The sequence below is a fragment of the Phyllobates terribilis genome, unplaced genomic scaffold (assembly GCF_046119375.1).
Source record: "Phyllobates terribilis strain yellow unplaced genomic scaffold, ASM4611937v1 Scaffold_707__1_contigs__length_783275, whole genome shotgun sequence".
In the NCBI taxonomy this organism is placed as follows: Eukaryota; Metazoa; Chordata; class Amphibia; order Anura; family Dendrobatidae; genus Phyllobates; species Phyllobates terribilis.
Window position 1 is genome coordinate 21365 of NW_027363467.1, and position 15437 is coordinate 36801.

The 15437-nt window shown below is 43.8% G+C and overlaps 5 non-coding genes and 1 pseudogene across 5 annotated transcripts; all 6 read right to left on the minus strand.

Moving 5' to 3' along the window:
• Positions 1-6068: 6068 nt before the first annotated feature.
• LOC141236424 (U2 spliceosomal RNA) lies at positions 6069-6239 on the minus strand (annotated as a pseudogene).
• Positions 6240-9228: 2989 nt separating this feature from the next.
• LOC141236389 (U2 spliceosomal RNA) lies at positions 9229-9419 on the minus strand. The gene has a single exon (XR_012302051.1). It is a non-coding gene; the product is annotated as a U2 spliceosomal RNA (small nuclear RNA).
• Positions 9420-10534: 1115 nt separating this feature from the next.
• On the minus strand, positions 10535-10725 carry LOC141236390 (U2 spliceosomal RNA). The gene has a single exon (XR_012302052.1). It is a non-coding gene; the product is annotated as a U2 spliceosomal RNA (small nuclear RNA).
• A 1115-nt stretch (positions 10726-11840) lies between these two features.
• LOC141236391 (U2 spliceosomal RNA) lies at positions 11841-12031 on the minus strand. Its single transcript, XR_012302053.1, has one exon. It is a non-coding gene; the product is annotated as a U2 spliceosomal RNA (small nuclear RNA).
• Positions 12032-13143: 1112 nt separating this feature from the next.
• On the minus strand, positions 13144-13334 carry LOC141236392 (U2 spliceosomal RNA). Its single transcript, XR_012302054.1, has one exon. It is a non-coding gene; the product is annotated as a U2 spliceosomal RNA (small nuclear RNA).
• A 1115-nt stretch (positions 13335-14449) lies between these two features.
• On the minus strand, positions 14450-14642 carry LOC141236416 (U2 spliceosomal RNA). Its single transcript, XR_012302076.1, has one exon. It is a non-coding gene; the product is annotated as a U2 spliceosomal RNA (small nuclear RNA).
• Between the last annotated feature and the right edge of the window lie 795 nt (positions 14643-15437).

Below are 15437 nucleotides of genomic sequence, written 5' to 3' on the forward strand. Positions count from 1 at the left end.
ATCATAGCGCATATTCACATAACGGGTTCTCAAATCATCATTCGGAAAAACAAAAACAAAATCCCAAAAAACACAACCCTGCAATTAACTGTTACTTACTGTAAGAAGTCCAATGTGAAAAGTTCCAGAGTGCTTCTGCTGCTGTCTCACCATACTTCTTTTTATCCAATAAATAGGCATAAAACAGTCTAGCAAGAAAAATCTTTCTGCATTCCATGGGGGAAAAAACAATCTTTTTAAAAATCACCAAATTCCGAACGTCCCATAAAACCTCTTTATATATGACAAAAATAATCCAGCTTGCCCGCTTCCTTTGCGAGTACTTAAAATCTTGACCTATTAAAATCCTTTCAAAATCGAAACAATGAAAACCAACTAAAGCAACAAACATACGTGACAACAAGGTAAAAACTTTTTTAGCAAAAAAACAGTCCCAAAAAATATGCTGTATTGTTTCCACCTTATTGCAACCTTCCCTAGGACATAGTTCTTGAACTTTTATCCCCCGGTCATTCAAAAAAGCCCTTGTTGGCAAGCATCCATGCAACGCCATCCAGGTTACATCCTTCTGTCTGTTGCTGATTCCACGCATGAAAAAAAGCTTCCACACCTGTCCAGACTGTGCATTATTACAAAACGGCACATCACATAACATCTCCTTCTTCTTAATACCTGAGACAATCAGTTTTTTGTCCGGTCTAACCATGGAGCTTATCCCATTTTGATCATAGAAGGACCTAAGCACCACATAAAAAAACGGTATCACAAACGAAACTGGTTTTCTTAAATCCTTCTCACACCAGCTCCATTTCTGGAAAAGCCGTCCTGCTAAATATTTGCACATGTCCGCAGTCCTGTTATTGCACTGGGATAATTTATAAATGTTCAAAAAATAATGCATTCTTAAAAATAAGTCAATGTTAGGAAAATCACAACCCCCATTTTCCACAGAACACATAACCATTCCTCTTCTTAGTTTCTCCATTTTGGATCCCCAAAAAAACACAAACAGTTTCCTTGTCACTCTCTTTGTCCAAAGCACAGCAGGTGGGAAAATCAAAGCAGTGTACAGCAGAAGCGGGAGAATCACAGACTTGATTACCAGCACTTTCCCTCTCAGCGACAGGTTCCTTAGTTTCCAAAAGTTCAACTTCTGATCCATTTTGTCTTCTAGAATCTTCAGGCTGCTTTTCCCTTTCAGTTCCTTCTCAAAGATGACACCAAGAACCTCAATTTCCTCCCTACTCTCCACTCCTGCCACGTTAACCTCAACCTGCCTCCCAAAGTTACAAAGTTGGCACTTTCCCCAATTCACCGCCATACCAGCCACACAACAAAAAATCCTTACGTGCAAATTCACTCTATTGAGATCCGCCTGTGAACCATAAGTAAAAACAATATCATCCATATAACTTAAAGACTTGACTGGACCCCCGGATCCCCCAGGAATAAAAACACCAGCCACACACTTGTCAACTTGCACACTTTTTAAAAGGGCCTCCACCACACAGATAAAAAGAATTGGTGACAGGGGACAACCCTGCCTAACTCCCGATAAAATATTAAAACTGGAACTCACATGCCCATTAACTAAAATCTGGCTACTGACCCCACAATAAAAACTCTTAATGACCATCAATAATTTATCCGGAACACCAAGGTGACTTAAAGCAGAGAACAAAAATCTATGTGATATTTTATCAAAGGCTTTCTCCAGGTCCACCGACTGTAACAAAAGAGCATTCTTATTCAAATTAGCCTGATAAATTAAGTCTCTTAGAAGCAGCAAATTATCTGAAATTTTCCTACCAGGCACTGCACATGCCTGATACTTCCCCACCATATCACCTATCACATCTGCCAGTCTACCAGCCACAATTTTAGAAATAATTTTGTAATCACTGTTTAACAATGTTATGGGCCTCCAATTTTTAATATCCCTCATGTCCCCTTTCTTATGAATCAGCGTAACAATCCCCCTACGCATAGAAACCGATAAAATCCCATGAGTAAAACCATATTGCACCACCCGGGAAAACTCCACACCTATAATATCCCAAAATCTAACATAAAATTCAGCAGGAAGACCATCACAGCCTGGCGTCTTGCCTTTCGCCAAGCCATCCACTGCCCGTCTAATTTCATCTTTCCCAACCTCCTCACTTAAAAACCCAATTTTCTCCTCAGGAATATTATTAGTTAATACTTTGCAATAATCATTAATTTCCGCATCACTGGCTCTACTATCGTTAGAGAAGAGTGTTTCATAAAAGGAAAGAATACTGCCAATCATCTCATCCCCAGATACCTCCCCTGCAGGAGAAAAAACAGACTTAAAAACCCCTTTAGGTTTAAAACATTTTTTAAAAAAGTATCTCGAACATTGCTCATTTTCCTCCATGTGCTTTATTTTTGCCTTAAACATAATAGTCTTCCCTTTTTCAATAAGTATCTTCTTCAGTTCGTCCTTCAAATCTGCAATCTCTTTATCCACCTCCATCCCCGCTCTCTTAAACTTATGGAGTACTTCCAATTTTGAAATAACAGCAGCATCATGATCCCTTTTGGCTTTCGCTCTCCTAAAACACACCCCTTTAAAATAACATTCAAATTTCTCCTTAGCCCAGTCCCACCACTCTAGCAAATCTTTAAAAAGGTGCTGTTCAGACACACAAGACAAAAACACTTTATTAAAACCAACCTTAACACTCTCCTCTTCCAGCAGGCTTACGTTCAGCTTCCAGAGTCCCTTTCCAAAAGCCAGGGACTCAGCTATACACAGATCTACCACTATCATCTTGTGGTCAGAAAAAGTCGTCATCACGTGATTGCACTTGGCCACCTTAATCCCTTCAGACATAAAAACATAGTCAATTCGGGAAACACTACGTCCACTATCTGATATGTATGTGAACTTATCACTTGGCCCAACCATCAGACCAGCATCCGTGTAGCGTAAATCCTGCACAATCTGATTTAAAATATTAGACGTAACATCAGTCCTACCTTCCGTAGAGCTCTTACGATCTTTTGCGGATCTGACACAATTAAAATCTCCAGCCACTATAGTGAAGTCTCTGCCTGGTAAAAACAACTTTAGAGACTCCAAAAACCCAACTCTTGCTTGTTTATCAGCAGGGGCATAAACATTAAAAACCCGTACCCGCTGACCTAAAAAATCCACTAATAAAAACAAACATCTCCCAGGTATGATTACTTTAAACTCTAAAACCTTTAGACTGGAATTACACAGTAAAATGCCCACCCCTTCATTCCTGTTTTCTGAGCATGGGGACCAAAAAGATTGCCCCTTATTCCACTCACTCTCATGCGGGGCAGATTTAATTACACATTCCTGCAGACAGACAATATCTGCATTCACACTCTCAATGTACTCCAGTATCCCTGCTCTCCTACAAGCAGAACCAATCCCTCGTACATTCAGAGAAGCAACACACAACGCCATCATAACAACAGGAAAAAATCTCCACCATACCCGATCCATCATGAACCAGGAGAAAACCCACTCCTGCCACCCACTTTTCTACGTATATCAGGCGACTCAGAACTCGAGTCCCTGTTAGAATAACCTGGTCTTAGGGAGACTGGATCTTCCTGCCCCCCAGACCAACACCCCTCCACCTTACTTCTTTTAATCACGGAGGCATAACTCTCCTCCTTGCCATCATCTTCCTCCTCATTTTCACTCCAATCACTGTTAACCCTATCACGCTGCTGAGGGGTTATAGTTCCATCCGAATCAGAATCCTCCTCCTCCAAAACCTCCATTTCCTCACCCCCATCTCTTCCCAAAACAGGATTCACTGACTCCGCCATATTAGACAAATCCATCCCATCACCCGGGCCATGCACATCAGCTACTTTGTTTATTACTTCCAGCCCCTCCCTCAAACCAACTTTCTTCTGGCTCCGCCCCTTTTCCTCCATCTTGGGCACCGCATGGTCTCTTCCCCTACCACCATCTTGTTTTTGGCTTTCCCCCTCTGAATCTGAGCCTTCGCCCTCCTCCCCACTTTCCTGCCGAGTCTTCTTCTGCCTCTCTTCAGCGTCCACCTGTGACCTAGGAATCTGAGCCCACAATCTACATTTCCTTGCAAGGTGATCTGCATGTCCACACAAATCACACACCTTATTCATTGGGCAACCACTTGCAACATGCCCAGATTTCCCACAACCTCTACAAACATCACCTTGCACTGGACAATCTTTCTGAACATGTCCAAACTCATGACACTTCCTACAATATTCCATCTGTCCATTATAAAAACAAAATCCCCTTTCTCCTCCGATAGAAAACTGTGCAGGAATGCTCTTGGCACCCCCAATAGCTCTATCATCCGGTCTCAGTTTTACAACATATCTCCTCTTGCCATTTAGATAATTGTATTTGTTCTTCATTCTTCACAAAAATTTAACCTCACTACAATACCGAGCTAAAAAATTGGAAACAGTCTCATCCGGAACTTTAGGGTTATACATGTGCACAACCACATACTTATATGTCTGCTGGAACAGAGGTTCCAGTGCAATAAACTCTAGGCATTTCAATTCCTTTTCTTCCTTCATTCGTACCAACTCCATGTAGACTCTCTGGCAAATACTCAAAGAAACAAAAGTGATATCATAAATTCCTTGTTTCTGAAAATCCTGCAGTGCCAATACATCCGTTACCTTCAAGCCATTAATGTTCTTCAAGACATCAACGCAAACTTGGTCCAAACCGATTTCTCCTTCATGACCTGCAGACACCTTCAGACGGACCGAGTCCTCTAATCCACGTGTTTTCTCCACCATTTTTACAGCAGATAAACACAATCGCCGCTCAATCGCACACTAGGGCCCCACAAGGGGGAACCCCAGTCACAACTGCCCTCCAAACAACACCAGCAGCAGAAAACCACCACTGATCTTGCCAAAAGGCCGAGAAGCGATAACCAGAATTGGTTTCAAACTACGGAGCCACCCAAGGATCCTGAAAAGTCCATTTGTGGAGATGAGCTCCTGGACTCCCGTTAAGAAGACATGTTGTCAACCTCTAGATCCCTTACATGCCTGCACTTTTCGGCTTGCTGCTGCTGCAATCCACGCGTTTTAGATCTGCATAACTCCACCTCTTTAAACACAGCACCTTCACCCCCTGCTGTTCCCACCCGCCTCAACACCGTTGGAAGGGAGGAGAACCAATTAAGGCGGGGGGTGGGGTGGAACGAGCAGCTGTCTACCCTTAGCAGGAGGGCTCCTGATTACATACCTCTCCTGCTGCTGCTGCTGCTGGCTGTCCAGCAGCAGACTGAAGGTGGCTGCTGCTGTGCACAGGTATATAAAGGCTCAGAGCCTATTATGACACGCGCAGCCAGCGTTCCATTGCCACATTCCATCTACTGCAGGCAGGATACCTGGCTGGCTGAATGTCGCTGAGAAGCTCACAGAGACCGCCATAAGCAACAGTTTAACAGAATGCCACAGACTAATCAACCAAACTTTTTGGGTTGGGTTCTCTTTTATAGTCTGCAGGCATTAAATGAAAGAAGTCAGTGTTCCAGCAGAGGGAGACAACGTTTCAGAAAAGGCATTGTAGCAAACCAAAAAAGAAATTTTAAGCGCAGCAGAGTAACCAGCGCACATACTTGTTAGCTCAGGTGAGTTTAAAAGGCTGCTGTTGATAACAAGGGCATTTGCTAAATAGATGGTGTGTGTGCAACAATATACTGAAAGGTCAATTATATTGTGCAGCTTATCTCACCACCTGTAGTTATTTAGGTGAAAGCTCCAAAATGCTTGCCTAATATGTCTGTTTATCCAAAAGGAAGTAAAAAGGGAGAGCTAGAAAGATAGCATTGCATCACATTACATGGCAATGCAATGCACAGTTGCTGAAGTTGAACCAAAATGAGCTTGTAATCTGGCTTCTGCAACTTTGAACATGAAAAATCCAATGAGGAGAAGAAAAGCAAAGCCAAAGAGTCCATCCCAAAATCCGACAAACAAGCAAAATGAACAAAAAACATTGAATTCAATTCTTTCTGATTTTAGAAACTGCATTAAAGAAGGGGTGCACCGGTCCTGGAGATACTGCAATACCAGGTCAATGCGTGGAGTGGACAGAGCAAGCTCTTTTTCCATCTCCCTGTTCTAAAAATCCATTCAATATATGGTCCCCAGATAGGGGACGTATCAGATATTAAACTGATAAGAACAGATTTTTTTTTTTTTTTTTTTTTTTTTTTCTTTTTTTTTTTTATTTCCACTCAGATTACAAGTCCCATATTTACCATTTCATGCATTGCAATGATTTCCAAATGGTATTAGGTTGTTATCCATCATTGTGGGTCATATATCCATTTTTCCAATCTTATTTTATATATATACGTTTATATTATCACAATACAGTTATTCCATATTCTTTACATCACAACATTACAATCTTTACCATTACGATTTAAGGCAACATTCCTCTCTTCAGGCCATATGCTGCCAAGGCATTCAAAAGCCTCCCATCCAGAAACCGACCATCCCAAGCTTCTTCTACCTCTTTAGCCAACGACTGAGGTATTCTGTAAGTTGAAAAAAAACGATGCATATCGCTATAAATGTTATTCCACACTTTGCGCCTTAGACTAGCCTGACTCCCCCCTTCACAACTCTCTAGCATTTTCAACACTTCTTGTCTCTCCTCCATCTCCCTCATATTTTTTTCTGAAACATCCTTTGCTTCACTAGAGTCCTTCCCAGATGACAAAACTCCTTCAATTTCTTCTCTGGCTTCACATGCGACATCCTCTCTTTCTTCTTCACTAGTTTCTTCACCCTCCTCCTCCTCTTCCATATTACTTACAGCACCTTCCTTTTCATCCTGACTGGAGGACTCACTTTCCTCCTGATCTTCTGACTCCCTATCCACCTCCACTTCTTCTTCCAAGCTAGTATTTTCAATCTCAACGCCTGTGATATCACTCTCAGTATCTTCTTCCATATGATCACCTTCTTTTCTTATATCTCTTATTTGTTCCTCCTTCTTTTGAGATATGTTCTCTTCCGTTTCATCATGGGGGGCAGCTTCAGACTCTTCTTCATTTCCATCTTCCTTGTCAACTGACTTCTCCTCCCTTTTATTGACAGGACAGCAATCATATAAATGACCACTGCCACCACATAGATTACATTTCTTACTTTTTTCACAATTCTCTGCCTTATGTCCCACTTCTTCACACTTGGCACACCACTGTAATGTACAGGAATCCTTTTCATGGCCATACTGTTTACAACGCCTACAAAACTTCGGCATACCTGTAAAGAACATATCTCCATTAACTGTCCCGATTTTGAATCTACTTGGTGGGAGTACCACAACACCATCCGAACTTTCCTTGAACTTGACCAGGAACCTCCACCTCGTGGTCCAAAAACCATATCGGTTAAACATTTTGCCAGCAGAACTCACTTTCTCACAGTACCGGGATAAAAAGGTCATGATCTCTTCTTCCAATATGAAAGGACTATACATCCTTATTACTATTAGCCTTTCCTTCCTAGGAAAATGCGACACAAAAAAAACACCTTCAAGTATCGAATCTTCCTTCACTAGATCCATTCTCTTCCAAAAGTCAGAAAAGATATCTTCTGAACAAAAAATAACATCATATATCCCTCTCTTCGGGAACTCCAACATAGACAAAACTTGTTCCATTTGAACTTCCAATAGTCCAAACAAAATCTTCTCTACCAAAAAAAACAAGCCAGACTTCTTCTTCTCTGGATCCAAAAAAATAAACCGCACTGCATTCTTCAGTCTTGTAAAAACTGGGACCTCTTCACAGGTCAGCATATTTGGGCTTCTCCCGTCCATATCTTCACACCAAACGTGGCAAAAATCCTCCTCGCCTACTTAAAAAAAGCAGGCAGGCTGATCGCCCCTCGTTGCCCAGGGACTAATCCGGCTCCCCAAAAGCAGCAAGGGGGTGAAGCCGCACTGCTACATGCAGCGATCCCCCGAGGCCAAGGAGCCGGGTACCCAAGGCACCTCTCAGCCAAGACCAAGGCAGCAACCGGTAGATCACTGCACTTGATCTTAGCCAAAAGGCCGAGAAGCGATAACCAGAATTGGTTTCAAACTACGGAGCCACCCAAGGATCCTGAAAAGTCCATTTGTGGAGATGAGCTCCTGGACTCCCGTTAAGAAGGCATGTTGTCAACCTCTAGATCCCTTACATGCCTGCACTTTTCGGCTTGCTGCTGCTGCAATCCACGCGTTTTAGATCTGCATAACTCCACCTCTTTAAACACAGCACCTTCACCCCCTGCTGTTCCCACCCGCTTCAACACCGTTGGAAGGGAGGAGAACCAATTAAGGCGGGGGGTGGGGTGGAACGAGCAGCTGTCTACCCTTAGCAGGAGGGCTCCTGATTACATACCTCTCCTGCTGCTGCTGCTGCTGGCTGTCCAGCAGCAGACTGAAGGTGGCTGCTGCTGTGCACAGGTATATAAAGGCTCAGAGCCTATTATGACACGCGCAGCCAGCGTTCCATTGCCACATTCCATCTACTGCAGGCAGGATACCTGGCTGGCTGAATGTCGCTGAGAAGCTCACAGAGACCGCCATAAGCAACAGTTTAACAGAATGCCACAGACTAATCAACCAAACTTTTTGGGTTGGGTTCTCTTTTATAGTCTGCAGGCATTAAATGAAAGAAGTCAGTGTTCCAGCAGAGGGAGACAACGTTTCAGAAAAGGCATTGTAGCAAACCAAAAAAGAAATTTTAAGCGCAGCAGAGTAACCAGCGCACATACCTGTTAGCTCAGGTGAGTTTAAAAGGCTGCTGTTGATAACAAGGGCATTTGCTAAATAGATGGTGTGTGTGCAACAATATACTGAAAGGTCAATTATATTGTGCAGCTTATCTCACCACCTGTAGTTATTTAGGTGAAAGCTCCAAAATGCTTGCCTAATATGTCTGTTTATCCAAAAGGAAGTAAAAAGGGAGAGCTAGAAAGATAGCATTGCATCACATTACATGGCAATGCAATGCACAGTTGCTGAAGTTGAACCAAAATGAGCTTGTAATTTGGCTTCTGCAACTTTGAACATGAAAAATCCAATGAGGAGAAGAAAAGCAAAGCCAAAGAGTCCATCCCAAAATCCGACAAACAAGCAAAATGAACAAAAAACATTGAATTCAATTCTTTCTGATTTTAGAAACTGCATTAAAGAAGGGGTGCACCGGTCCTGGAGATACTGCAATACCAGGTCAATGCGTGGAGTGGACAGAGCAAGCTCTTTTTCCATCTCCCTGTTCTAAAAATCCATTTAATATATGGTCCCCAGATAGGGGACGTATCAGATATTAAACTGATAAGAACAGATACTACACTTGATCTTAGCCAAAAGGCCGAGAAGCGATAACCAGAATTGGTTTCAAACTACGGAGCCACCCAAGGATCCTGAAAAGTCCATTTGTGGAGATGAGCTCCTGGACTCCCGTTAAGAAGACATGTTGTCAACCTCTAGATCCCTTACATGCCTGCACTTTTCGGCTTGCTGCTGCTGCAATCCACGCGTTTTAGATCTGCATAACTCCACCTCTTTAAACACAGCACCTTCACCCCCTGCTGTTCCCACCCGCCTCAACACCGTTGGAAGGGAGGAGAACCAATTAAGGCGGGGGGTGGGGTGGAACGAGCAGCTGTCTACCCTTAGCAGGAGGGCTCCTGATTACATACCTCTCCTGCTGCTGCTGCTGCTGGCTGTCCAGCAGCAGACTGAAGGTGGCTGCTGCTGTGCACAGGTATATAAAGGCTCAGAGCCTATTATGACACGCGCAGCCAGCGTTCCATTGCCACATTCCATCTACTGCAGGCAGGATACCTGGCTGGCTGAATGTCGCTGAGAAGCTCACAGAGACCGCCATAAGCAACAGTTTAACAGAATGCCACAGACTAATCAACCAAACTTTTTGGGTTGGGTTCTCTTTTATAGTCTGCAGGCATTAAATGAAAGAAGTCAGTGTTCCAGCAGAGGGAGACAACGTTTCAGAAAAGGCATTGTAGCAAACCAAAAAAGAAATTTTAAGCGCAGCAGAGTAACCAGCGCACATACCTGTTAGCTCAGGTGAGTTTAAAAGGCTGCTGTTGATAACAAGGGCATTTGCTAAATAGACGGTGTGTGTGCAACAATATACTGAAAGGTCAATTATATTGTGCAGCTTATCTCACCACCTGTAGTTATTTAGGTGAAAGCTCCAAAATGCTTGCCTAATATGTCTGTTTATCCAAAAGGAAGTAAAAAGGGAGAGCTAGAAAGATAGCATTGCATCACATTACATGGCAATGCAATGCACAGTTGCTGAAGTTGAACCAAAATGAGCTTGTAATCTGGCTTCTGCAACTTTGAACATGAAAAATCCAATGAGGAGAAGAAAAGCAAAGCCAAAGAGTCCATCCCAAAATCCGACAAACAAGCAAAATGAACAAAAAACATTGAATTCAATTCTTTCTGATTTTAGAAACTGCATTAAAGAAGGGGTGCACCGGTCCTGGAGATACTGCAATACCAGGTCAATGCGTGGAGTGGACAGAGCAAGCTCTTTTTCCATCTCCCTGTTCTAAAAATCCATTTAATATATGGTCCCCAGATAGGGGACGTATCAGATATTAAACTGATAAGAACAGATACTACACTTGATCTTAGCCAAAAGGCCGAGAAGCGATAACCAGAATTGGTTTCAAACTACGGAGCCACCCAAGGATCCTGAAAAGTCCATTTGTGGAGATGAGCTCCTGGACTCCCGTTAAGAAGACATGTTGTCAACCTCTAGATCCCTCACATGCCTGCACTTTTCGGCTTGCTGCTGCTGCAATCCACGCGTTTTAGATCTGCATAACTCCACCTCTTTAAACACAGCACCTTCACCCCCTGCTGTTCCCACCCGTCTCAACACCGTTGGAAGGGAGGAGAACCAATTAAGGCGGGGGGTGGGGTGGAATGAGCAGCTGTCTACCCTTAGCAGGACGGCTCCTGATTACATACCTCTCCTGCTGCTGCTGCTGCTGGCTGTCCAGCAGCAGACTGAAGGTGGCTGCTGCTGTGCACAGGTATATAAAGGCTCAGAGCCTATTATGACACGCGCAGCCAGCGTTCCATTGCCACATTCCATCTACTGCAGGCAGGATACCTGGCTGGCTGAATGTCGCTGAGAAGCTCACAGAGACCGCCATAAGCAACAGTTTAACAGAATGCCACAGACTAATCAACCAAACTTTTTGGGTTGGGTTCTCTTTTATAGTCTGCAGGCATTAAATGAAAGAAGTCAGTGTTCCAGCAGAGGGAGACAACGTTTCAGAAAAGGCATTGTAGCAAACCAAAAAAGAAATTTTAAGCGCAGCAGAGTAACCAGCGCACATACCTGTTAGCTCAGGTGAGTTTAAAAGGCTGCTGTTGATAACAAGGGCATTTGCTAAATAGATGGTGTGTGTGCAACAATATACTGAAAGGTCAATTATATTGTGCAGCTTATCTCACCACCTGTAGTTATTTAGGTGAAAGCTCCAAAATGCTTGCCTAATATGTCTGTTTATCCAAAAGGAAGTAAAAAGGGAGAGCTAGAAAGATAGCATTGCATCACATTACATGGCAATGCAATGCACAGTTGCTGAAGTTGAACCAAAATGAGCTTGTAATCTGGCTTCTGCAACTTTGAACATGAAAAATCCAATGAGGAGAAGAAAAGCAAAGCCAAAGAGTCCATCCCAAAATCCGACAAACAAGCAAAATGAACAAAAAACATTGAATTCAATTCTTTCTGATTTTAGAAACTGCATTAAAGAAGGGGTGCACCGGTCCTGGAGATACTGCAATACCAGGTCAATGCGTGGAGTGGACAGAGCAAGCTCTTTTTCCATCTCCCTGTTCTAAAAATCCATTTAATATATGGTCCCCAGATAGGGGACGTATCAGATATTAAACTGATAAGAACAGATACTACACTTGATCTTAGCCAAAAGGCCGAGAAGCGATAACCAGAATTGGTTTCAAACTACGGAGCCACCCAAGGATCCTGAAAAGTCCATTTGTGGAGATGAGCTCCTGGACTCCCGTTAAGAAGACATGTTGTCAACCTCTAGATCCCTTACATGCCTGCACTTTTCGGCTTGCTGCTGCTGCAATCCACGCGTTTTAGATCTGCATAACTCCACCTCTTTAAACACAGCACCTTCACCCCCTGCTGTTCCCACCCGCCTCAACACCGTTGGAAGGGAGGAGAACCAATTAAGGTGGGGGGTGGGGTGGAACGAGCAGCTGTCTACCCTTAGCAGGAGGGCTCCTGATTACATACCTCTCCTGCTGCTGCTGCTGGCTGTCCAGCAGCAGACTGAAGGTGGCTGCTGCTGTGCACAGGTATATAAAGGCTCAGAGCCTATTATGACACGCGCAGCCAGCGTTCCATTGCCACATTCCATCTACTGCAGGCAGGATAACTGGCTGGCTGAATGTCGCTGAGAAGCTCACAGAGACCGCCATAAGCAACAGTTTAACAGAATGCCACAGACTAATCAACCAAACTTTTTGGGTTGGGTTCTCTTTTATAGTCTGCAGGCATTAAATGAAAGAAGTCAGTGTTCCAGCAGAGGGAGACAACGTTTCAGAAAAGGCATTGTAGCAAACCAAAAAAGAAATTTTAAGCGCAGCAGAGTAACCAGAGCACATACCTGTTAGCTCAGGTGAGTTTAAAAGGCTGCTGTTGATAACAAGGGCATTTGCTAAATAGATGGTGTGTGTGCAACAATATACTGAAAGGTCAATTATATTGTGCAGCTTATCTCACCACCTGTAGTTATTTAGGTGAAAGCTCCAAAATGCTTGCCTAATATGTCTGTTTATCCAAAAGGAAGTAAAAAGGGAGAGCTAGAAAGATAGCATTGCATCACATTACATGGCAATGCAATGCACAGTTGCTGAAGTTGAACCAAAATGAGCTTGTAATCTGGCTTCTGCAACTTTGAACATGAAAAATCCAATGAGGAGAAGAAAAGCAAAGCCAAAGAGTCCATCCCAAAATCCGACAAACAAGCAAAATGAACAAAAAACATTGAATTCAATTCTTTCTGATTTTAGAAACTGCATTAAAGAAGGGGTGCACCGGTCCTGGAGATACTGCAATACCAGGTCAATGCGTGGAGTGGACAGAGCAAGCTCTTTTTCCATCTCCCTGTTCTAAAAATCCATTTAATATATGGTCCCCAGATAGGGGACGTATCAGATATTAAACTGATAAGAACAGATACTACACTTGATCTTAGCCAAAAGGCCGAGAAGCGATAACCAGAATTGGTTTCAAACTACGGAGCCACCCAAGGATCCTGAAAAGTCCATTTGTGGAGATGAGCTCCTGGACTCCCGTTAAGAAGACATGTTGTCAACCTCTAGATCCCTTACATGCCTGCACTTTTCGGCTTGCTGCTGCTGCAATCCACGCGTTTTAGATCTGCATAACTCCACCTCTTTAAACACAGCACCTTCACCCCCTGCTGTTCCCACCCGCCTCAACACCGTTGGAAGGGAGGAGAACCAATTAAGGCGGGGGGTGGGGTGGAACGAGCAGCTGTCTACCCTTAGCAGGAGGGCTCCTGATTACATACCTCTCCTGCTGCTGCTGCTGCTGGCTGTCCAGCAGCAGACTGAAGGTGGCTGCTGCTGTGCACAGGTATATAAAGGCTCAGAGCCTATTATGACACGCGCAGCCAGCGTTCCATTGCCACATTCCATCTACTGCAGGCAGGATACCTGGCTGGCTGAATGTCGCTGAGAAGCTCACAGAGACCGCCATAAGCAACAGTTTAACAGAATGCCACAGACTAATCAACCAAACTTTTTGGGTTGGGTTCTCTTTTACAGTCTGCAGGCATTAAATGAAAGAAGTCAGTGTTCCAGCAGAGGGAGACAACGTTTCAGAAAAGGCATTGTAGCAAACCAAAAAAGAAATTTTAAGCGCAGCAGAGTAACCAGCGCACATACCTGTTAGCTCAGGTGAGTTTAAAAGGCTGCTGTTGATAACAAGGGCATTTGCTAAATAGATGGTGTGTGTGCAACAATATACTGAAAGGTCAATTATATTGTGCAGCTTATCTCACCACCTGTAGTTATTTAGGTGAAAGCTCCAAAATGCTTGCCTAATATGTCTGTTTATCCAAAAGGAAGTAAAAAGGGAGAGCTAGAAAGATAGCATTGCATCACATTACATGGCAATGCAATGCACAGTTGCTGAAGTTGAACCAAAATGAGCTTGTAATCTGGCTTCTGCAACTTTGAACATGAAAAATCCAATGAGGAGAAGAAAAGCAAAGCCAAAGAGTCCATCCCAAAATCCGACAAACAAGCAAAATGAACAAAAAACATTGAATTCAATTCTTTCTGATTTTAGAAACTGCATTAAAGAAGGGGTGCACCGGTCCTGGAGATACTGCAATACCAGGTCAATGCGTGGAGTGGACAGAGCAAGCTCTTTTTCCATCTCCCTGTTCTAAAAATCCATTTAATATATGGTCCCCAGATAGGGGACGTATCAGATATTAAACTGATAAGAACAGATTTTTTGATTGAATATATCTTTTATTAGCACAAAAAATAAGTTAACAGACAGTGTACAGTGCCGCAGCCCAGTACACACAGAATTCTACATCATATTTACATAGCATGAGGATACGACGCACTAACTAGACACATCACACCCCTATGCTACACAAAACACTCAATCTGAAAGAAAAAGCATGTCAATCAATACAGTACGACGAACCGTGATAAGGGATGGGGATTGGGAAAAAGGGGATGGGGAGGGGAAAATCACAGGCCCGAAGCTTTATTGAAAGACAAGACACATAAGGGGAGAGGGGGAGGAGGGGTTTAGTCCTCGTCCTCGTCCTCCGGACCGTCCATGATGGAATAGTCTCTGAGCAGGCTGTGGATCAGCCTGCGGCAGTCCTGGATGGACATCCTCTCCCTCCTCAAGATGAGCCGGTTCCTGGCGACCCAAACGGCATCCTTGAAGCAGTTCATAAGGCGCCAAGCCTCCTGGATGGCTCCGACGGTATGAACCCCAGGGAAGAGTCCGTAAAGCACAGAATGGTGCGATAGGCTCGCCCTGGGGACAGAGTTCCTCAGGTCGTCCTCAAGTGCAGTCAATAGGCGCTGTGCAAATCCGCAGTCCCAAAAAGTGTGCAAAGATGTTTCCTCCACGAAGGGGCACCTTGGGCAGTACCGGGTCTTGCACAGGTTCCGGGCATGCATGAATGACCGGACGGGCAGTCCGCCCTGAATCGCCATCCACGACAAGTCCTTGTGCCCGTTGGTCAGCCTGTCAGACGACACATTTGTCCACACAGTCTCCAGCGTGTCCTGGTGAAGTCCTGTGATGTTCTCCACGTCA